The following is a 22,723-nucleotide window of genomic DNA, read 5'->3' as shown; positions in this document are numbered from 1 at the left end:
ACGGCCACCGGTTGTTGTTTTCGGCTTGATGACAACAGAAGCTGTCTGTGGCACCCACTCAAAGTCGATACTTATTTGGGGTGGTATTTTTTCTCTCCTATTTTCCGAACATCGGTCGGCATCTAGTTGAAGAAAAATTGAAAACAAAATCTCTTCTCAACTCTCGTGTGTATACGGTATAGTCTTTTTCGCGAACAGGTTTGAAAACTCCAACTAACGGAGCGAGTTGAAGTTTTTAGAGAGCAGGTTCCTCGTCTTGTTGGTGCTCTTGTTAAAGTCTCTTTTAGATTTAGACTTGAGGTGAAAAGCGAGAAACCTCCTCGGCGAGAAATTGATCGTTCCTATCGTTTCTTGTCGCTGCGCTTTGGGAGGCTTGAGGACCTGAGGGTGGTTCGGCTTCTTGGGGCCGAGGACAGACTCTTTCGGGCCAGACTTGGAAGCAGTTGGGGTCCGACCCGAACGTTCAGTAGATCGTCGACTTTTATTGGATCAGCAGCGTTTTTTGGGGAGCTCCTTTTTTCAGACTAAAAAATTGTGCTGGTGAGATTTTTGTGATTTTTTTTCTTTCTTTAGGTGGTGCAATACTTGAAGTTGTTTTTTTTATGAGTGATCTTTCAGTGACCAGAGGGTTGGGATTTTTTATACTGTGTTTTACTGTGGAGATCTCCCGCTGGAAGAGGGAAGTTTTAGGAACCTGAGAGCAGTTCTTTGTGACCTTTAAAGATTATCAATGGTTTGTGTGAATGATGTTGGAGGATGCATAACATTGTGGGGTTCAAGGGATACAATTTAATGTTTCAAACTTAAAACCAACTTTCCATGTGTCGTAGGTGGATTTTGGAAAGTTAATTGATGATGATCAAATGTGATCTTCGGTAGTAAGAAAAAAAGGTGCCCCGGAGATATTCTGACAGGGAGTGTCCATTTCTAGGAAACGATTCCGCTCCAACAATCGAAGGGATTGTCGGTGCATGGCAGTGTGAAACGTTCGTTGAGCTATCATATTCGATGCGAAAAGAGCATAGCAAAAATTGGCGAAGAGCAAAGTGAATGTACTGGAGTAGCGGCCAATCCTAAATAGATAGATAGAAGTGCTCTCCTCGGTCTGATGTGTTTCATAATCGATCGAATGAAATGAAATGAAACGCGAAATAGCAGCAACAAAAAAAGAGTCAAACCCAGTGTGGCGGTGAATGGAACCCCAGTGACAGTGAGAAATTACGAGGGAACAGCCAGACATACCCAACGGCAAAGGAGGCAAGGGGAGCGCCTGTGAAGTAGATCTGGATGTGCCAGCGAAAACAAGTTCCGGATGTCGAGAGACCAGAAGCCTAAATCTAAGTGTTTTTGATCCGAGCCGAGATCCTTCGAAGTTTAAGCTGGAAGCTGCAAGCAACAAAAAATGTAAGTTCAAATATGGGTGCAATAATTTCTGCGAGCTGATCCACGAGTTTGATGTTGCGAATAAGTGGGAATGGAAGTAGCAACAAAAAAAAAAAAAAAAACAGTAGAAAAAGACTGCCGTATAGAAATTGAAAGTGATGGTTATACTCAGGCTGAGCTAATGAATACCGGAAAATCAGCCAGCCCCAGTCAGACATAACTGCGTGATTGCGAATCGAAATATGGTTCATGCTCCAATGGAATAAAAAGGGAGCTGGAAAGGAGGGACAAAATGTTTTGTGAGTGCACAAATTGAACGTTATTTGATTAGTGAGGGTTTTTGCGTGCTTTTTAGTCTAAGGGATGAATGTTTTTTCTCAATGCTTAAAATATTGAAAATCTGTTATTTTCAAACTGGCAAAAGAAACGATGGTAAAGATAAGGATTAACATTCTTTTGTTATTCTTTAGAGTATTTGATTTTATTTTGAATTCTTGAACTTTAGTTTTTTCGAATGTTGGACAATCTTATCTTAATGATTTTAATGAATGAGTTATGAAGTAATAAAGAAATTTTACAAATCTAGTTTGATTTTCTTGATGATAGAACAGAACAACTTTAAAATATCCTTGAATGTTCTCTTTTGATTTTTTGAACGAGTTTTAACTTATTATGATCGTTTTTAAACGCAGTCTTAGAACACTGATTAATTACCTCAATAGGATTAGTTGCATCTTTGAATGAGAACTAACATGTTTTTTTTAAATTTGTTTAGCAAATTCAATTTGGAGCTTTTCCCAAATTATGATTTTTGATCCAGAACACTTAAAGATATAATTAAGTTTCATTTGGAAGGTTTTTCTGTATTTGTTTTAGTTAAAAAACTGCAAATTTATGTCAAGAATTTTTGTTGAATTTGTTACCTATGTACCTTTTAATAAAATTTTAATTTCAAATTTTTATTTCATTAGCTCTAAGTTGCTTAAAGTTTCAAATACTAGACCTTTATTTTTTGCTGGATTTTGAAATTCTTCAAATATGTGCATTTTAAACTTTGACTTTCAATTTGAGAACAACTGCTTCTAGACATATCAATGTGGAATTAAACTTTTGATTTTTGGTTCGTTAAAAGAATATTATTTGTTGATAATTGAATTGCTAATACTACATTCAAATTTTGTTTGAATACCGAATGAAACCGAGTATGAAGACATACATAAGTAGTATCTTCTCTTCAAATTTTTATATTCTTTCCTGAATTTTTCAATATCTTTTTTCTAATCCTTAATTTTCATAAACAGTCATCTTTTGAACTATACATTTAAAATAATGATCCTAAATCTGGCATTGATCCGTGAACCTTTATTTTATCTTATTTGAAACATGATGAACCTAATCTTTGATTCAAATTTTACTCATTTTCAAAGAGTTTAGTCATCGTACTTGTTTTTATTGACTGAAAATAAAATTTTCAGAAACCCTGCTTTTTGTAACATTGTATTTTATTTATTTTATTCTATTCTATCAACAGTTCATACAAATTCTTAGAGGTATTTTAATGCTTGTTTTGAATTCACAGCTTTCATATTCGCAATATCTTCAGTTTAATTGTTCACATTTAAAAAAAAACTTAATTCAGTAATTTCTTAGATTTCAAACAATTGTAATGCCTCAACAGCTTTGAAACCAAAAATATATTTTTTTATTTTATCCCTAACACTATATAGACATTGAAACTATTGAAAAAAAAAAAAACAATTTTGTTATTTTTGACGTTAATTGCTTGATTAGAGGTCAATAAAGATACTTCCGTTGACAAAATTTTTTCATCTCATCGGATTCATAGTCCATGCAGTAGGGAGTTAATCGCTTTAAATCAGAACGTCTTTTTGAAATTTTAATTTAAATACTTACCTACTCGAAATATTCTTGCTCAAGTTTCGCTTAGCAGTATTTGAAAAAAAGAAAAAGAGTTGGAGTTTTGAATATTAAATTTTAGTCTCCAACATTCAAACAGGTTTGTTTTCACATTTAATCACATGATACTGTGATGGTGATTTAAAATTTAAAATTCGAATGATTTATCAGATTTCTACTGTCACTTTTTGTTTTATTGTAGTGGCATTTCGAAGTTTGAAAAATTATCAGTTTTGTGTGAAATCTATTATTGATAGCTGACAATAATCGATCAGACATTCAAATAAAAATCTCGAAGTACAAAACCTATTTATTATTTTTTATCAAATCAAGGATCCCCATTTTTGTTTGATATTTTAACTTCAAATACAACGTTCTTTTTTAAAATGTGATTTTTTTTAAAATTATCACTATTTCTGGCATAATTGATGGTTGTACTCCATTTCTACGGAAACGGTTGCCTAGAATAGCAATCATCAAAACAAAACTTTCCCTGATTTTTTTCCTCAGACGGTCATTCCCCAGAAAAATTTTCGCCAGAAGGACAAATTCCCAGAAAATTGAGTATATTTATCCAAACAAGAATATTGAAAAAATAGTTTGGTTTCCAAAAAAATAAGATTTTCAAAGTTTTTTACTTTTGCGGAAAACCAACGAGGATGAAGCAGTATTTCATGTTTTTCAAGATCAAACGCATAGCGTGAGGGGTTGCTAATAAAACGAACTATCAAACAAGTGTTTTATTTAAAAACTCATTTTGAAAAATTTTTGATTAAAAAAATAAGTTTGATTAAAAACAGAATTATATAACACAATTAATTAGAGGAAAAAATCTGGCATTTGTGCCGTTATGGGAAATTTTCCATTTTGGGTAAAAATATCTGGTAAATTGTACATTCTTTTCTGAGAACCGATTCATTTTGGGGTTTGATTCCGGTTATTTGTCATTCTGGGGGAAAAATCATTCTGGGCAGAAGTTTTCGGGTAAGCGGGATACAATCATTACACAAGGCAACAAAATTTACATTTTTCCATGGTGCAAAGAATTTAATATCTGATTTGAACTCAATTGGGTGCGCTGATTTCAAATATGCGATTAGCTTATTTCTTACAGCTCTTGTTTTCAAAATAACTTCGGAAAATGGGTAAAAATTCAATTATTCAACTTGAGCACTTTTTGAGGAAAACTTTGGAACATTACAAAGATTTGGAAATTAATAGTTTTAATTAAATGATCAACTTTTCCGAAGATCGTAAGTTATTTTGACTTCTGCGAAAAAGAGTTATAGATGTTTTCTTATTGTTTATTTTTCCCGATTTTCCAAAATGTCGTCCATATTGACGACATTACTCAAAATCGATCAATTTCGAAATTCCTACACGTCATATCACTAAAACGAGAACTGGTAAACAAAATCTGGCAAATGTTTCGAATTCAGGACGCCAAAACAGTTTTTAAATCTTAGGCACAAAAAATGCTGTTCCCTAGTGCTATTTATGAAATTTTTGAGCATTTGATATTGAAGATTTGCTTTGCTTTGTTGAAAAAAGCAACATATAATTCAACTTATGCTCTAAAAACACCTAAAATCCCGTTTGTTTAAAACTTTTTTGCAATTATTTGAAAAAAAAAGGAAAAATATAATACCCTATACAATGTATTCTTGGGTAACTCGGTTATCCGTAAATTTTGAAAAGATTATCCGATCGTTCTTTTTCGTGATTCTAGTAGCATTAAAAATAAACAGGAAACCTAATAATTTTGCACTGCACAATTTCTTGATCATTCATAACATAAATCTGAACGTCTTCTATTTGAATTTCATTACAATACATTAGAATTGATTTTAGAGGTATTAGAGGTCACATATTATTTGGAGATGTCAAATTTTGTGATACCTTTGTTTGTTAGATGATTTATGATTTGGAGAAAATATAAACGAAATATATGATCAGTGTGGGGTGTTGTGTTTGGTTAAATTATTTTTTGCTTAGATATTTTTGCTTAATTAATGCATGAATAAAAATATTCAATAGATTTTTTTCAATACTACTTGATTATTCATTTTTGAGTTCTTTTATTTAAATTTTTTCAAATTTTATTTTACAGCAACTTTTGCAAAAATATCCTAGAATCTTTAAAACTTTTAAGCTAAATTTGTATAAGGAATCCTTTAGCAATAAAATTTGAAATTTACTTTTATCGATGGTTGAAATCTTTGAGTTTTCTAAAAAATCAGGAGAAAACTTTAAAATGAACACAGAAACAGTTTTTTCAGAAAGCCTTTAATTTTTTAAACAATCTTACTCCACGCTCAAATCAAATAAGCCAGGTCTATCATAATCTTGATATTTGATTATTCGATAAATAAAATTTCAAAATTAGAAGATATCATTTTTGTGATTCAAATCTCATTCTTTAAACTCGCTTCAAATTTAAGATTTAAGATTATAAAATGCTAGATTTCTTATGTTTATTACCACCAATAAAAATATGGAATTCTCTGCAATTGTTTTTACGGGATGACTGTACGTTTCTTGATCAGCATGATTTTTCAAAAATGAAATCCATTTTTTTAATTTAACAAAACTTGCAAAATAAACTAACATGCTTCTTTTTATTTGTGATTTGAACTATTCCACGAAATAGTCATTTTAATAATATTGACTCATGCAAATACGAGCTGTCTCGTTTTATCTCTTGCACGAATAAGTTACATTCAGAAGCATTACTGAAATGTTATAAATTCAATCATTAAACTATGTTCTTTTAAATTAAACACAACAGTTTTGGCAATTCAGAGATACTAAATTTGTAAAATTTGGTCCAGTGTTAGTTTGATTGTGAAACTCATTTACGAGCTAAACCGGAATCTGAACTTTATATATCGATTTGGAATCTGAATTCTGAACCTGAATTAAAAATTTGAATTTTGATTGTCTTTAAATTTTATTTAATACGATTTCCGAAATGTAAAGATATGAATTCATAGTTTTAGTTATGTATATTTAATCCGACTTGCGAATCTGGATTAAAATATGAATTTCGAATAAGGAATCTGATTCTGAGTGTCCAATACAGGTCCGCCATTTCGAAGCTTTGTTATGTTTGAATTCTGCATAAGAATTAACACACAAACCCATACTGGATCTCAATGAAACTTGCTGTTTCCTCGAATTAAGTTTAAGAGCTTCGAATCAGAATGGAAGACAAAAACTCGGGATGATTTGCAATCTTTTTAACCCAGAAAATTGAATCAAACTTGGAACGAAATGCCAATCAAATTTGAACGAAAAAACAGCTGTCGATGTCTATTTTCTAATGATGATTCAAACCGAAAATCGAGAATCTTGAACTGGATACAAAATTCGGAACATGAAACAGAAATACAATTTTTATTTCAATAATATGGAACCGGAATCTTATTCAAAATTTAATATTCAGAAATTAATTTCAATAAACAAGTGAGAAAATTTTGAAAACCTGTAGCAGAATTCTGAACCAAGGATTTGTTTTTGAGATTTGGACACCAGTTCTGAGTAAAGATTGTTTCTCTCGAATTACCTCTATTCATTGGATTAAGAATTTAAAATTTTGGGTGTGGAGAAGAATGGCACGTTTTCTTTTTCTGAACCCCCATGGGGGGTTTAATCTCCCCCGTTCCTACGGCCATGATCAGAGTTAATTTTAATTAAATTTTAAACTAAATTTTGAAGTGCGCAGACACTCAATTTTTATAGAATTATGGAGGGTACTGTAGATATACTTTTTAGAAGCATTTTATTTCCTTTATTCACAATCAGCAAAACTCCATGGACTATGAATTCGTTGAAAAAACATTTCTACATCAGATGTTACTTTATTGACCTCTAGTTAAAGACTCTAACTAAGCAATTTATGCAAAAAAAATTGCTTTTCAAAAGTTTTTATTTTTTAAATAGTGTAAGAAAAGATAAACTTTTAAATTTTTGCTAAGCTGGTACTTATAAATGACAAATTAATTTTTGATGCATTGAATTTGTTTGAATTTTATTACAGAACTGAGTTCTGCTAAAAAATTTGAAAAAAAAACATCGAGGACAAATGCAGACTCGTATGCAGTAGAAGGTGATGGTCTGTATTTTGTAAAAATGCACCACTTTCATTTGTGAACAGTTTTTCAATGGATGGATGAAAATTGATGAAATTTTCAGTGATACTACCTAGTAACAGCTGGAAATCAACTGCAAACCGTTCTAGAAATTCTACAGGACCTTACAGGGAGTTAAAATTTCAATGAAAGTAAAGAATAAAAATTAAGAATAATGAATTCCTTAAATGTATGGCAAGTGAGGGGTTTAAAAGAGCACAATCCGAACCCTTTTAATTTAAGAAGTGGTAACACAGGTTAATTTTTCTGTCTGGACGAATCAGACAAAAAAAAAATCAGACCAAACATCATGTCTTAGTGAAAAAAATGTCCTCGGATAAAATAAACAAAATACGGTGGTTAATACGTGCGCAAAATGGTGGACCCGTGAAAAATTTCTTAACGTAAATCAAAACGAACTTTCTTGTGAGCACTTGCCGTATTTCCTCTCTTTATTTTTACGTTGAGAAGCCTTGTCTGAATGTTCCGGAGAACAAAAAAAAATGAAAAAAAATTAAAACTATCCAGTACTAAATTTAGCTGACGATCATTGGAAAATGCAAATCGATAAGTGGTACATAACAATTGGTACAGTAATCTATCAAATATACAAAATAAAGCCTTGAGAGCGCCCGTTTTATGAATGTTTTCTAATTCCAAACTTTCTATTTACATAATTTTTTTTTTTTGTATTCTTTTTGATTTTTTACAAATGTTTCTTAAACATACTGTAATGCCGTAATATTATCCAATTTGACAATAAACCTTTGGTTTAATTTTTTTGGTTTCTAGCTGATGCCACTTGGTTATACCTCTGATTCCTATGTATAAAGTAATTTTTGATTGGTTAAATGATCGATATCATTCACGGTCCCTGTTCTTTATTGAAGTAGGGCTTACAAACAGAACATAAATTATCGATTATCTCAACGGAAAATAGGTCACTCCGTCAACTTGACAAGCAAGGGTCAACTAATGGGCCTCCGTCAGCAGATTAAACAAACACTTTTTCAAACGATTTATCCGCAAACAAACCGGATAGACCTCCATTGTTGAATGAGTACCTTCAGCTACTTCAATTCCAAAGTTCTAGAGCATAGACACTAGACATGTAAACAGGTACCTCTAAGTACTGCTGCAGCAAGTCTAAAGATCAACAATGATTCCTAGAATTCTCTCACCGAAAGAACACACGGTCTGAGTTCTCGAAGTTTTCGAACCTCTACCGGTCGCCAGCAAGAGGAGTCGATCTTAAGCTGTAGGTATCTACAAGCGCATGGGTTGCGCAATTTCGTGAGACCTCCTTTTTTTGCGCTAAACAACTCAAAACGGCAGCGCTTGAATGCAACTTGCAAAAAATATGGCCACATCTCCGGGTCACCTAGGGTAATTTGGTGTAAATCTCCGACTTCTTTAAAAGAATAATTCTAGAACTCTGAAATGAGTAGTTTTCGGGAAAGTTTTGTTGTCATTTGGTTCAAAAAAATTAGAGCATATCTTCGAATGCATTCAACAAAAAACTGTGACATTTTGCCCCAGCATACCCCGTATGGGTAAGAGTCTGGTCCGGTTTGGCGTTTTTTTGTGCTGTTTAACTCAATTTATATCTTGCCCCCAAACAGCCTTTGGCTAGTCGCGGCAAGTAGCCAACTTACAGCAGCCGCTAGCCGGATCGTCGTAGAGATTGGAGAGACCTCTTGGCTGGAGTTTTGCCATTTTGGGTACCAAGAGGCAACAAGCAAGTGCAATGCAGAGGAAGGAAGGAAGGTTGGCGTGGTGGTTGCTAACAGTGGATTGGAGTCATGGCCTGCGATCACTCTCGATTTCAAGAGACGCTACGCTGCGCTGTCGGGGTGTCGAGCGGGTGTGCGAATAGACGCCGCCCCTGTTTGGGTTCCCGGAATCTTTGAGAATTGCTGACCACCCCCAGTAAGCCCCTGCAATGGACTTCTCTTATCTTTGGTTGAGAGGTTTTCAGGTTTCGGCATGGATTCACTACAGATAAATATGCTTGAAATTGAAATATCTTTGGAAAAAATCAATGAACAGTTCAATGCCTTAAAATTTTCATATGCAAATATTTTTTTACGAGTTATTTGTTTTTTTTTTTAATGAAGAACTGTGTTGAATTGAACATACCAAATATTTTCTACGAACGTGTGATATGACTTTATTAAATGATATAAATTTATTTTTTCTTTTTTTTTTTTGTTGGAAATCTTAAGATCTTGTCGAGTAAACAAAACGAGGTGTATGTATAAGGTTGAGATTTTTTTTTCATTTTATTTAATCTAAAAACCCAAGCACAACTCGGGCATTTGATTCCGACAAAATTGAATTGTCGACAAAAAATCCGGGCAATATCCGAGCAAATTAGATCAAAATCCAGGAATTACTCAACTCAAATCAAGAAAAAAAAACTTGAAATAAAATTTTTCCATCATAACTTACTAACCGGGTACATATTTTGGATCACAATGCCACTATTTTACAAATTTTCACTCATAAATCAAGTTAATCATGAAAATTTTGAACAAATATAGTTAAAACTACTTCTTATGATTGTAATCAAATCACATTATATTTAAATAAACTGATAAGAAAGAGAAAATTGAAAAAAAGTTCTCAATTTTTACAGTTGAGTCGAATCAAGCCCATATCAAGAGGACGTGCCATTATTGGTGTCAGTTTTCAAGAGCTTTTCTGCATAGCTGTGATGAATTTAACAACTACAAATTTGTTCACAGCTATGATGAAAGACTTCAAAACTTAATTCGAAGGTAGAATGAACAAAAAAAACGTGTTTATAGAGTAATTTGACCCATGTCAAAAATAAAGTACTGGATTTTTCCATAGGGACTTATTTTGGACCACTTATCCAATCAAAATATTAAAATTGCTGTTTAAATGTTCATGAAAAATATAAGAAGTGGCACACCGAAATAAAAAGTATGGTGCATACTATTTTAATAGTTTATTACAAATAAATATCGGAGTAAAGGCCGTATTTTATTCAATCAATCCTCTAAAGCCCAAGCCCGCCTTAAGACGGGGTTTAATAAAATTGGCAGAAAACCAATCTAAAAATAGTTATAACTTACTTATTTTACCCATTGCTTTAAAACGCGTTAATCTAACAATCCATATAAATGGCAACTGTATGCTAAGCAGTTTTCAAAAGCTTAAACTTGAAAAAGCTTCAAAACATGAAAAAACTGGAAATGCACCAATTTGTTTTAAAGTTTGGTCTAATAGTTTCAACAATTTAGGGTTAATTTTTGAGAGAAAAAATTCTTTGTTATTTAGATGAGACGGAATATAAACACCGTCTAAAGGTGGTGTTGGGCGAAAACTACAACAAATCGGCAAATATGTAACGAGATTAATTTTTGTTACAGTTCAAGTATCTAAGTTAATAGTAGAACAATTTTAACAAAAGTTAAATTAAACAATAGTTTTGAGATAGTCTCAACATGTTTCAAAATTTAGGAAAAATGTGTGAAAAATTACAAGCGAAAAAGTACTGAAAATTTAGTTTTTCGGTCCCTGTGGTTATGCAATTTTTGAAAAAAACTGTTGAACATTTTTCCTAAGCAATAAGTTTTTTCGTAGGGTTGATTTGATGATGGCAGGCTTTCTTAACTTATCATTATGTCGCCTGGAGGAGATTTGCATTACGTTCTGAAAATATATCTAGTGAAGTGGCTAGTGAAGTAGACAATGTGCAACTCGAGACCCCATACACCCAACCCTCGGGTAGTGGTCATATCACCTCTTGTCTGCAACTCCGATTCTCTACCTCCCCGTGGTACTAGCTGGGGTGCGAGCAACCTTAGCGGAGATCGGGTACCCAACCCCGGTGGATGCTTTGGTCGCATGCAGAATGAGTTAGGGGGCTTCGTACGCGTCTGTTCTCCATGTTAGGGGCGGCGTGCGGAGTGCAACAACGTCCTGGTGGTGTTCGGGACCCAAAACAGCAACATCACGACGGTCCTCCTGCGAGATAGTGGGGTTAGCTGCGGGCCTTGCGAGCCTGTGACTACTAAAAAAAACATAAGCAACGAATAACGAACAACAAATTTCGGATGGAAATCGGCAAAGACCCACGCGACGAAAAGGGACTAGCGATTGGAAACTTGGAACATGGAACTGCCGATCTCTAAATTTTGTGGGCAGTACCCACGTGCTCTCCAACGAATTGAAGAGCCGCAAATTCGACATCGTAGCGCTGCAGGAGGTATGCTGGAAGGGCTCCACGGTACGAACGTATCCAGATGGTCGTGCCATCTACCAGAGCTGCGGCAACACACACGAGCTTGGAACAGCTTTTATAGTGATGGGAAATATGCAAAAGCGCGTGATCGGGTGGTGGCCGATCAACTCACGAATGTGCCGGTTGAGAATCAAGGGCCGGTTCTTCAACATCAGCATCATCAACGTGCACAGCCCTCACCTCGGAAGTACCGGTGACGACAAAGACGAATTCTACGCGCAGCTGGAGCGTGAATACGACCGTTGCCCAAAACATGATATCAAGATCGTCATCGGGGATTTCAATGCTCAGGTCGGCCAGGAGGAGGAATTTAAACCGACAATTGGAAGGTTCAGCGCGCACCAGCTGACCAACGAAAACGGCCTTAGACTTATTGATTTCGCCGCCTCCAAACGAATGGCCGTACGTAGTACCTTTTTTCAGCACCGCCTCCCACACAAGTACACCTGGAGATCACCGTACCAAACGCAATCACAGATCGACCACGTTTTGATCGACAGCCGGCACTTTTCGGACATCATCGAAGTCAGATCCTGTCGGGGCGCCAACATCGAGTCGGACCATTATCTGGTGATGGTGAAGATGCGCCCAAAACTCTCCGTAGTGAACAACAAGCGAAACCGGCGCCCGCCTCGGTTAAACATCGCGCGACTGAAGCAACCTGAGGTCGCGGCAGACTACGCGCAATCGGTCGAAGCAGCGCTGCCGGCAGAGGGCGAGCTTGACGAAGCCCCTCTCGAGGACTGTTGGGATACCATCAAAACAGCCATCAACAGTGCTGCGGAGAACGTCATCGGTTATGTGGAGCGATCTCGACGGAACGACTGGTTCGACGAGGAGTGTAGGAGGGTGATGGACGAAGAAAATGCCGCGCGGGCGGCAGTAGTGCAAAGAGGCACCCGTCGAAATGTGGAAAATCACCGACAGCGGAAGAGGCAGCGAGTCCGACTTTTCCAGGAGAAAAAGCGCCGCCTGGAGGAGGAGGAGCTCCAGGAGCTGGAGCAGCTGCATCGTTCCCAAGAAACACGAAAGTTCTATCAGAAACTCAACGCATCCCGCAAAGGCTTCGTGCCGCAAGCCGAAATGTGCCGGGATAAGGACGGGGGTATCCTGACGGACAATCGTGAGGTGATCAAAAGGTGGAAGCAGCACTTCGATGAACACCTGAACGGCGCACATGCAGGAGATCAAGACGGTGGGGGAAGGTACATCGCCGGCGTAGCCAACGACGAAGACGAGCCACTCCCAACGATGAGTGAAGTTAAGGAAGCCATTCGCCAGCTGAATAGAAACAAGTCGGCTGGGAAGGATGGCATCGCAGCTAAACTCATCAAAATGGGCCCGGACAGGTTGGCCGATTGCCTACATCGGTTGATAATCCGGATCTGGGACATAGAACAGCTACCGGAGGAGTGGAAGGAGGGGGTAATATGCCCCATCTACAAGAAGGGCGACAAATTGGACTGTGAGAACTACCGAGCGATCACTGTCCTCAATGCCGCCTACAAAGTGTTGTCCCGAATCCTACTCCGCCGCCTAACGCCACAAGCAAACAGATTCGTGGGAAGTCATCAGGCCGGCTTCATGGAGGGACGGTCTACGACGAACCAGATATTCACATTGCGGCAAATCCTCCAAAAATGCCGTGAACACCAAGTCCCTACGCATCATCTATTCATCGACTTCAAAGCCGCATACGACACGATCGACCGTAACGAGCTATGGAAAATCATGGACGAGAACGGCTTTTCCGGGAAGCTGATCAGACTGATCAAGGCGACGATGGATGGAACGCAGTGCTGTGTGCGGATTTCGGGTGAATTGTCGAGTTCATTCGAATCGCGCAGGGGGCTTCGACAAGGTGATGGTCTATCCTGCATGATGTTCAACGTGGCGCTAGAAGGTGTTATTCGACGAGCGGTGGGCGAAATGCGGGGCACGATTTTCAACAGATCCAGTCAACTTATCTGCTTTGCCGATGACATTGATATAGTCGGCAGATCATCTGCGGCGGTGGAGGAGATCTACCGCAAACTGAAACGCGAAGCAGGAAGGATTGGGTTGATGATTAATACGTCCAAGACGAAGTACATGCTGGCCTGCGGATCCGAGACCGACCGAACCCGCTTGTCCAGTAATAACAAGGTCACGATCGACGGCGACGAGCTGGAGATAGTCGAAGACTTTGTCTATCTCGGCTCACTGGTGACCGCAGACAATGACACCAGCCGTGAGATCCGGAGGCGAATTATCAGCGGAAGTCGTGCCTACTATGGACTCCACAAGCAACTGCGGTCGAGAAGACTTAGCCCTCGCACGAAGTGTAACCTGTATATGACGCTCATTAGACCGGTTGTTCTCTACGGGCACGAGACATGGATATTGCTCGAGGAGGACCTGCGTACACTCGGAGTATTCGAGCGACGAGTGTTAAGAACCATCTTTGGCGGCGTACAGGAGAACGGAGTGTGGAGGCGAAGGATGAACCACGAGCTCGCGCGCCTCTACGGCGAACCCAGTATCCAGAAGGTGGTGAAGGCTGGCCGGATACGCTGGGCGGGACATGTTGCGAGAATGCCGGACGACTGTCCTGCAAAACAGGTGTTCGCTACGAATCCGGTAGGAACAAGACGAGCGGGAGCGCAACGAGCGAGGTGGTTAGACCAAGTGGAGCGTGATCTGACGAACGTGGGGTGCCCGAGAAATTGGAGAACGGTTGCTATGAACCGAGTGAATTTTAGGAATTATGTTCGTCAAGTTATGTCGTGAGACGGAATACTACGTAAATAAATAATCTGAAAATATATCCTGAGGATAAGCCAACTGACCACAAAAAAAACTAACCAGTATTTAACACTGCAGAAATTTTTTTGTTGAGATAACAGTTTGTACTCTATTCTTATCGAAAAATACTGTTTTAGAGCATAAGAAGTTGTAGAAAAAAAAACAGATGATTGTAATATTCAACAAACAAGTGTACCTTAACATAGGCTAAGGAAAAGATTAAGAAAGCTAGTTCAGGAATGAATTAACATGAACGAACAAGAAGGAAAAGATCAACTGAATTATTCGCATAATTGCGCATCAATTGCTGTGGTAAATATAAAAAAATTAAAAAAAAAAACATAATCAGTTTAAGGGTGGTCCAAAATAGGTTCCGAGTGTGGTCTAAAATAGAAACCTGCTGGTCCAAAATACCGACCAGTAATGATCGAAGAAACGAATTTTAAGTCTTAATTCTTATTACATTGCAACAAACGATGAAATGTTTCGATAGGAAAGCCTTGACCTTCATAATGAACGGATAAAGCTGTCAAAAATTGCAACATGTTCTTTTTTATTCCAGAAAATAGTATCGCCACTTCCCAAAGCGATCCAAAAATACGTCAGTTACCCTATGGGTTTTCAAAAAACCATTCATGAGTATTTATTCTAAATTTGCTCAAAAAGTTTCGTTTTGAATGCAATTAATTAGTGACTAATTAGTTTATATTAATGTAAAATATTATATTTTTAATCCAATGTATCGATTTTGTTGATGTTGAACAGGGATAAAAAATGTCAAATAATTTCACAGAGGAACAGCGTTTTTGGTGCCTTCGTTTTAATAACTGATTTTAAAGATTTTGTGGTCCAGAATCCGAATCTTTTGTCTAATTTTGTCTACCACCTCTAGTTTTGGTTATCTAGTGTAAGGGAGTTTTTTTATTTTTAAAATTTTTCAAAATCGTTCTTTGATAACTGATAAGCTAGAGAATTTACATACATACAAACAAAAACTGATTATCAATTTATTAAACTTTATTCAATCAATGATTAATTTTTATAAAAAAAAAATAGCTTATTTCTGATATTGCAAACAAACGTTTTAAAGTTTTTGGTTTAATCATTTCAATATTTGTTACAACTTTAGTGGAGACTTCAAAACTTTTTGACTTGGGTAAGAACATATGTCAGATCCTTTTTGATTAAAATTTTCCTTCCAAATTTCTTTTCCCGTATTCTACAAAATAGGGAGATGTGAACAGTGTTGGAGAAAGTTGGCTATGATTTAAAAATATTATTTCCAATATCTACAGTTTTGACAATAATGTGTTCTAAATTTTTAAATGCTTTTTTTTATCAAAAGTTAATCCTTGAATGTTGTAAATAAGAGTTGCTGACAAAAAAAAATGTTTTTATTCATTTAGAATCAGATAACCACTCCCCTCCCTCCATGAGGGCCCCCCATGAGGGTCCAAGAAAAGTAAATACGGTATTCTACTATTCACTCAAAATTTTTAATTCACAGTTAAGTTTTGATTATGGAGTAGAATTTTTCGAAAGTGTCAGGAGTTTCGGGGGTTCTGGTGCCAAATTATCAAAAATATTATTTCTTGATTTTCAATTGTTATCGTTAACAACTGGTTCTCAAATAGTTATTTTAATATGTTTTACTTGGAAATCATCCTGAGTTTTTCTATCATATTCAGATGCGAGAGAATATACTTTTTTATATAGATTTGAAAGTTGCACATAATATAAACAAAGAATTTAGATTGAAACCCAAAACATCAGAATGAAAACTATAGATTAACGATTAAGGCTCCGAAATAAATTTCAGTTCAGTTCGCTCATGCCTAACTCATATTTGAATTTTTTATCTGGAATCTAAATTAAGAACCCATTACTTTTTTACATTCCCGAAAACAGATTGAAATTCCAAAATTCAAAATTTGAATTTAAGTTCAAAATTCAGATCCAAAATTGTGATTCAAACTTCAGATTCAAATTTGTTCGAAATGAGTTTCGCAATCAAAATAATCAAATTATCAAGATGACTGCTTTGTTATGGAATAATAATTGCAAGGTATTGAAGACTTATAATTCTGAGTATAAGTGGAAATTCAAAATTTTAAATTTTTAATCAAATATAGCTCGTCAATCAAGCTGGAAATGAAAATCATAAAGTAGAGTTTGAGTTTATTTTACAAGTTTTGTCTTATAAAAAACTTTGTTTAAAAAAACCATCCATTGGAATGAAATTTTATTGAAAAAATATTTGATAGTAAAACATGTTTCTTTTCTCTAATAGTTTGCATGGAATTTCATATGTTTTTGGCGTATTATTCCAAATGAGGAATGTTTCAGTTTTTCAAGAGCCCTAGTTTAATCTAAAATCTGGAACTTGAACCTAAAAATTTTAATCAATTATTTTTACCGTTGAAAATAGGATTTATTCTTATTGATAAATAAAATATTTGAATTTGATGAAGAGTTCGATACGTTTAGCTAATTTGATTTGAGCATAGAATAAGTTTACAAATTTGGCCTGAACAAATATAAAAATTTTCTTTTGTCATCCTCCTTTTGAAAATCCCGAAGGGGGAAATAAACAAGGTTCAAGGTATTTTATTGAAAATTTTGATCAATTCTTGTAAACAAGTATATTGCATGCAAGCTTGTCCAATTTGTTACAATATATTTGGATTTTCTTTATTATCCCCCCCCCCCCCCCCCTTCGTGTTGATGCTTCCACTCAAAGTGATGGAAGAAGGTTTTCAAATTTGTTCCGGTATTAAAGGCTTGCCTAAAAAAACATATAGTATGTTCAAATAAAATAAGCAAAACTAAACTTGGCAGGGTATTTAATAAAAAAATGGGAAAGTTCGCAAATTTCATTTAAAAAAAAATGCGGTTTTGCAGAGATTGATTCACATTTTTTGCAAAATCAAACGAAAAACCAAAACAGCATGATTATGATTTTAAATTTTTAATATAATTTAAATGTAATGTAATTAAATATAATATTATTTAATATAATGTAGTTTAATATAATAACGATAATGAAAATAATGATAAAATGATTTCTTATTGATTTTTGTTGAATAGTTTATGATTTTTTTTACAATTGACTGGATATTGGCTGGATTTTGGTTTGAAATTCAAATAAAAATCACTAGCCCTAATTTTGACAGGTTTAAAATAAAATACCCCGGATTTGCCCAAGCCGGATACGGGCGGGATTACTTCTGGCAACCGTAAGCTCTCCAAAAATTTGAAGCAAAATTTATGTTGAAATTGATGAAAATAAGTTTTATGAAATGAAGAGTTAACCACCGTAAATTTTTTTTATGGAATTATTTTATCGGCTAAATCGGTGAAATGTTATATGCTTTGAGAAAGAATATTGACGAATTGAAAGATTATAGACGGATAGAAGATTAGAATAAGATGAAAATAAGTTTCCTATTTTTGTTCTAAATTCATGAAAATTAAGAAGCGTTTAAGGGGGGGGGGGTGTGAGGGATGGCTATTTAAAAAAGATTGGCCGGTTCTCCGTTTTTTTAACACTATTTGCTGATTCAATAAATCAAAACAGGATGCTAAAATACGATTTAAAGAAAATCTTATGTAATGCTTATGAAACATGAATATATTAATAATCCATTTAAACATTAAAAAAGTTATTGAAGTTCTTTTCGTTTTTTATTTTTAGAATCAAACAGCTAGAAGTGAAAATAACCTATTTTTGGGAATATGTTTCTAATTTTTCAAGTGTTGTGCGATGTTCTAAACAGTTCTCGAAAAGTGATAGCTTAGCAAGTTACAAAGTTCGTGAAAAAAACGTGAATAATCTGAAGTTTGAACTTATTATGGAATTTTTTTTAAGAGGAATTGGTTGGGATTATTAACTAAAAGATGATGAATTTCGTACTTACTTCTTTGGCTCAATGAAGCTCATGAGCAAAAACTGCAATGTTTGAAATTCGTCGAAAAAGTAAGAAGTAGTCAGGAACATTTTTCAGCCAAACGCTTGTTCTTTACTGTAAATTTATTTCATCATATTTCAGCTCTCGATTTAAGTTGTGTTGAAAATCTGGTCATCAAATAATAAAGATCTCGTTGAATTCCTTGATTTAACATTTATCACAACGAATGTTATTGATTGGAAATAGTCGAGTTCTTGAACTTTTTTTTTACTGAAAAGAAGGTATTGAAGATTTTATTTTATTTATATGGTTTCCGTCTCACGACATAACCTGATGAACAATATTCCTGAAGAATTATATAATTTGATTAAATTAAATCAAAGTATTCGACTCATGAACGTGCGCACATAAAAGTACAACAAAGTTTAAAAAAATGATGCTTTGCATTTTGGGAATCAAGAAAAAATAATAAATGAAACTGGAAAAAGTTATGAAAATATTAAAATTTTCTGGATCGATGAAAAATATGATAGATATATAGAAAGAAATCTTGGAGATGTTTTTAGGAAAACGTTCAAATAATAAACGGAGAAGCTTTTTGCTATAAGATCAGTACCGTAAACTGGGGGAACTTTGATCAGCGGGGTAACTTTGATCAACATGAAATTTTTGCAGATAATCATCATTAACTAAGTTAAAAGTTAAAATATCTGAAAACTGTTTACTACGTTTGAAAGCCTATAAATTAAGTTACAAATAAGCTAAATTTGGTTTTTATTAGAAGATTTTTCATATTACTTCAAATGTTATTTTAAAATCTTAAAATATCTTGGTTTTTGAAGGCTCACAAACAAACATCTCTCCTGATCAAATTTAAGCATTTAGGAGCAAATGGGTTGTTTAATGTGAAAGTTCCACTTTTTTCTTGGTTTGGGTTTAGTTTAAGTGTTATTTTTATGGTCATTTGATGATAATTTTTGGATATTGAAAATAATCGGTCATTTTCCATGAAAAAGCTCGTATAGAAAAAATGGCTAAAAACCCTATCAAATGATTAAGTTTGAAGAAAAAAAAGAACATGGGAACAGTGCGAGGACTCAAAGAATTGTATGAAGATAAAATTTCATTTGTTTTTGAGGCCAAAAAATATAAAGAAATGTTTATAATTTTTGCCCCTAAATGTATGCAGCAACATTGTCCATCTTTTGAGTATATTTGTTTTTGAAAGAAAACGTTGAAAAATTCAATCGAGTCCAAACAAAAAATACTGTTATCGATAATTTGAGCCTTCTATGCTAAATGGCATCAAAACAATAAATTTGAAGATGTTGAGATACGTTTAAACCAATGTGATCAAAGATACCCCGAAACTCGAAATCTGGTTTTGTAACAAACATTTAATTATGACCACAAATGTCGTATGAATTTACTGCAATCAATGAGCATGTTTGATACTCCTCACCTCAGTAAGGGTTTTAAAGCTTTTAGGTATTACGAAAAAGCAACCCCTTTTAAAATATTCAAAAATGAATGAAAAAAGTGATCAAAGTTCCCCCAGTTTACGGTACTCCAAATAATTTTATTTTAATTGCTAATTTTATTTTTCTTGAAGATGAGTCTTTTTTCCTAACTTGTCTTTAGGTAAATGCAATCAATTTTGAACAGAGTAGATTATTTTGTTTCCATCGAAAGGGTTTTCAATGTTACAACAAGATGCTATCAAAAATCTGCTCCATTAATCAGTACTCTAACCAAACGTCAAAAAATCTTGTCAAACTGTCAAACTTGAGCCCTTCAGCCATCGATGATTGATTGTCGTCTTTGACCCTGGCCACCTTTGAAATTGATCAAGCCAGAAGCAACTCTCCCACGGTTTGTTTCTGTTGTTTGGTTTTGTATCAGTTTGAAATTGGACAAATTAATCAATGTAATACAAATTTGTTTAAAAGTTGACAAATATACAGATAGAATCGGGTTCAAAATGAAGATGAATTAGAAGTTGTTTTTTTTTTCTTAGTAGTAAAACACCAGAGAATTTCATCTAGAATATTAATCGAGGGTTAGTTAAAAAAAAAAGTAAGATTAGGGTTCCATTGGGGTTTTCTACAGAATTCAAAAATTAACTCAATATATTTACCTTGATAGCCAATACAAGTTTTTTTCCTTTCTTCATTTCGCTAGAAACCATTTGTTTTTCTTGAACAATTTTATTAACGAGTTACGCCACATTTGGCAATCGATTTCGCCAACGGGTTTTTGTTTGTGAATGATTTCGAGTACTGTTAATATGATCACGTATCAAGCGACAAACAACAATGAATTATGTGTGTGCTGGCTGGCCTGTGTGGTCAAAACTAAATAATGTAGTATTTGCTTCTTGACTGGTGACAATCGATTTCGAATTCCTCCGCCCGAGTCCAAAAGCCACCTTGAGATTCCGAGCGCGTTTTGGACTTGCCAGCGGCTTTGAAGGACATCGAGACTAGTCAGCCAGTTGAAGGCAGTGAAAGTGCCAATTCATATATTTATTGTTGTTGACTCTAGCTATGAAGCTAGTCGGTTGTGCCTTGGAATTTATATTTTAGCTGAGTAACATAACCTTTTTCATCAAATTACCACTACCCACGGTTTTATTTTTAAATTTGGGAAAAACATTCCATGGAATAATAAAGACAATTTTTCGTAGGTTGATTCTTGATTTCTTGGAAATAAATTTAAACCTACAATTCCGGAGAACTTTGTATGGACCTTCAAAGTTCCGTATTGGCTGAATAAGGGTTGACAAAGTAAATTGCTATCCACTAAAAATCCGTTTTACGTGTCTATGAGTGTGAATTCATTTCAATGTTGTTTTGAAGCTTGAAAATATCAATGAAAACTTAATTTATCATCTGATTAAGCTTTGAAGGGATTCTTGTGAGCGATATGATATGATATGTTGCCAATTTTTGAGAAAACCTTATCCTGGGTGGTGATTTCCAAGAACTATCGCCTCAGCAGGGTTTCTCCAAATTAAAGCTCCTCGGTTCCACTACCAATGCATCTTGCACAAATGAAAGCCGGTGTTATGTCTAGATTTGCAACGCTTATCAATTGCGAAGGCCGCCACTGGATGCCTAATCGAAAAACTATCTCTCCCCGGACCCGCATGTTGAACGTATCGTGAAATTGGCTCGAAATCGGAAAAATCCGAAAAGGAAATGCACCATTACTGCCAAAGCACACGGATGCTTGCGCGACGATCGACCAGACGTAGGATTTGTTTGGCTTTTGAACACGCCATGAGAAAGTTGGCAAGCGCTCTTCCTAGGCCACAGATCTTGGCACTACATATACCTTCAACAGATTGTAAATACATGAATCTAAGTGACTAGATTGGCAATCGTAGGTTTCTTAATCATGATCATCATCAGCAACTACATCAACCTAGTAGGTATATGCGATAAATTAAACGAAACTTGCCGTTGGATGCAGCGGCAGGTTTGTGTTTCTCCTTCACGGTGTTTTTTTTTTCCATACAAGTACGTAGATATAAATACCGAGGCCCATAGTGCCGATACATTCCAATTTCGAATTTGCATCGCGCAGCTGGGTGATGAAATTGCACCCACCGGATGGAAAAAAACGACGACGCTAATTCTACGCTTAGGCAACTTGGCGCGTAGGAGCTGTACAAGTTTATTGGGTAAGCTAGGGTAAAAAGTCTTCTTGACAATCAAAATTTAGAAAAAATGCTGAAGAAAAAGTTAAAGGATTTTTCCAGATATATGTAGATTTTTGATACGAACCCCATTTCTCCTACTCATGAAAAAATAGACATAATAACATAATAATTTTTGAACATTACCTTAGGTGTCTAAAACCCTTCTCACCCACCTTCTTACTTCATTCACTGACTCTCGGAAGGAACTGGAAAAAGCAAGCAAGCATACTTGGCGGTAACTTTTCCTTCTTCTGCTAGTTATCGATGTAAGGGCTAGTATCTATTAACAGCTCGTATGTGCTTTCCATCGATCACACCGGCCCTAGTGAGATCGTGGTGTAAATCGAGAAGAAAGTCGTTACATTCGATGGAACGCTGATTTTGCTTTGGAAAACAGTATAGGTTTTAATTGGCTGTTATCGATGCAGTAAATTTTTCAACTCGACAATATATCAATTTCCATTGATGGTGGCAATGAAAACCGAATTAATGGCGTTGATGACAAAGTCAACAGTAGTTGAAACCAGAAACAATTTTTTTGATTTTTTTCATATATTAAATTTATCCAATCAAATTAAGCTGCAAACTTTATCAGCTTTTGCTCGACAAAGGAAAAGCACTCTTC

The 22,723-nt window shown here is 35.2% G+C and overlaps 1 protein-coding gene across 2 annotated transcripts in view; it reads left to right on the top strand.

Annotated features, from left to right (window-relative positions):
* Positions 1 to 436: 436 nt before the first annotated feature.
* The window catches only part of LOC129746674 (mucin-5AC-like), a 267,526-nt gene continuing 245,239 nt past the window's right edge, over positions 437 to 22,723 (top strand). For both annotated transcript variants that reach the window (XM_055740621.1, XM_055740548.1), the window contains exon 1: positions 437 to 540. The gene's annotated coding sequence lies outside the window, so the exon portion shown is untranslated. The remainder of the gene's footprint in view (positions 541 to 22,723) is intronic.

Source organism: Uranotaenia lowii, chromosome 1 (assembly GCF_029784155.1).
Source record: "Uranotaenia lowii strain MFRU-FL chromosome 1, ASM2978415v1, whole genome shotgun sequence".
Lineage (NCBI taxonomy): Eukaryota > Metazoa > Arthropoda > Insecta > Diptera > Culicidae > Uranotaenia > Uranotaenia lowii.
This window is presented reverse-complemented; position numbering and strand designations above follow the sequence as displayed.